The sequence below is a fragment of the Vigna radiata genome, unplaced genomic scaffold (assembly GCF_000741045.1).
Source record: "Vigna radiata var. radiata cultivar VC1973A unplaced genomic scaffold, Vradiata_ver6 scaffold_290, whole genome shotgun sequence".
NCBI classification, from domain to species: domain Eukaryota; kingdom Viridiplantae; phylum Streptophyta; class Magnoliopsida; order Fabales; family Fabaceae; genus Vigna; species Vigna radiata.
In genome coordinates, this window is record NW_014543415.1 from 163,064 (window position 1) to 165,429 (window position 2,366).

Consider the following 2,366-nt stretch of genomic DNA (forward strand, 5'->3'; position numbering starts at 1 on the left):
GGAAACTAATTACTTTCTATTTCAAGTTATAACACTAGTGTAATAAAGGGAAACAACACCAGTTATTTTCTTCTATACTCAGCGGTTCCTAGACTGAGGTATATACAAGTGAGACAAAAAGGATAGCCTTTTTGCCTCAATTCTGAACCGAGCCAGTATGTGGGGGTCTTTTGCTTCGATTGGTTTCGGATCGAGGCGATAAATGTCTTTTTTTTTATTTTATTTTTTCAGAAAATGGGGACTTTTGCTTATTCAAAATCATTTTCTTTCTCTTTTTTATTTGGCACAACGGAGGTGACGGCGAAACAACCAAAGGCGATGATGAATGGTCGAAGGCAGCGACGAACAGGCGAAGATAGTAACGAATAGCTGGTGACGACGGCAAACGCCGATGGTGACAACGAACATCGTAGTTCGTGCGAGAGAAATAGAGGCAACAACGTGGAAAAATAGGTTAAAAAATTTTACGATGACGGCTAGTGATGGAGGTAGCGGCGACGGCCAATGGCGAAAGCAGCGTCGACGACCAATGGTGGAGGTAGTCACGACGACCAGTGGTGGAGGCAGCGGCAATGGAGCAGCAAGTTGTTCGCACGAGATGAGAAGCAACAATTCACATTCTCTGGTGGAAGAATAAGAAGAAGAAAGTGTAAAAATGTGCTTACTGTTTTACGCTACTGGAATTTAACTATCGAAGAGGCTATTACCTCGGTTATTAAAACAACCGATGCGTAAACCTTCCAGAAAAAATTCAAAATAAAATTGTAAATGAAAAATTTGAAAATATCTACTAACTATAGGCCTCGGTTAGCGCTTAAACTGAGGCATAAAGGGCCTATGGCATCGACTAAAATGGAATCGAGGCAGTAGAGGCTGACAAAATGCATTTGAAACATTTAGAACCATTTTATGTCAAGACATACTGTCTCGGCTGGTCAGAGAACCGAGGTAATAGGTCTATTTCGAAAAAGCTATCAGGGTTTTTTGCCTTGGTTGGTCAGAGAATCGAGACAGTAGGCCTATTTTGAAAAAGTTGTCAAGGTTCTTTTTCCTCGATTGGTCAAAGAACCTAGACAGTAGGCTTATTTCAAAAAAGTTGTCATTGGAAGTGAAACGTTTTTTGCTTCGGTTAGTCAGAGAACCGAGGCAATATACCCCTTTAGACATTGGTTTGCAGTGAACCGAGACATATAATGTCGCCAGAATTATGAAATTTCCACCGTATTTTTATAGCTTCAGTTTTTTTGAAACCAAAGCGTAATGTGTGAGTTAAAAAGCTGTTAATTTACTAGCAGAGATGTCATTCGAGAGTAGTCATTGTTTGTCAACTCATCTGCACTAGCTTCTCTACTTGCCCAGTATTTTGCTTTTCCTTTCTCATAGAGATGAAACGAAGAGGCCATTTTCCAAACACCCTCAGGATATCCAGAATTCAGTCAAGGGTCATTAGAAATACACAGGTAATGTGTGTGCTAGTGTCAGGAATAAAGTAGGACACATACTAGTCAAAGATGGTGTGAATAATCAAACCGAAAAGTAGGACACAGACTACTCGTTCTCTTCCCACCTAAACTTCCCTATCACAATGTATATATTCAACATAAGGGAGAATAATCTCATACATAGTTTTCACTATGTTCAACATGGTATTTAGAGTCAAGTTCTTTTATGGAAAAAAACTTGTATTGCCTCTGTCACTACACCTGCCGCTGTCAACGGTGGCACCATCTACTGTTGCTAGTATCGCCATCTACTGTTGCTAGTATTGCAATCTCTACAACTATTACAGTTCTAGTTTTGACTGATAATCACAGTTTTTATTGTCTCGACCAGGCACCGTGACATCAAATGCCTTCATCAAAGCTCTTACGTGCTCTCAATACATAGTTTTTCACTATATTCAACATATTCATAAGAGTTAAAAAAAACATAACAATAAATTGAAGTTTATTACATTCCGAAAATTTTAAAAAATATATATTAAAGATAAAACCAAAATTCAATCATTTATAGAAAAACTTTAAAATAATATTGAAATTAAAAATTAGTACAAATAAATAAGTGACCCTCTTCTATAGCATTTGCTCCTGCCCTCTCCATCTTTATTTTTAACTCTATGATATGTCTAAATGTATAGATGGATTAAAAGGGATAGATCCCTCTGTTTACTTCGGAAAAAGATAATGAAAACAATGATATATAATAGTCAGAAAAAAAAATTATCTCTTTTATAAATCGATATCTTAAATATTATTTTTGTTTTAATTGATGATTAAACTTTATTCTATATGAAAATAGACACTATAAATTTAAATTTCATTTCAGACAATTTTTTAACTTTATTACTTTTGCAAACTCATCAAGTT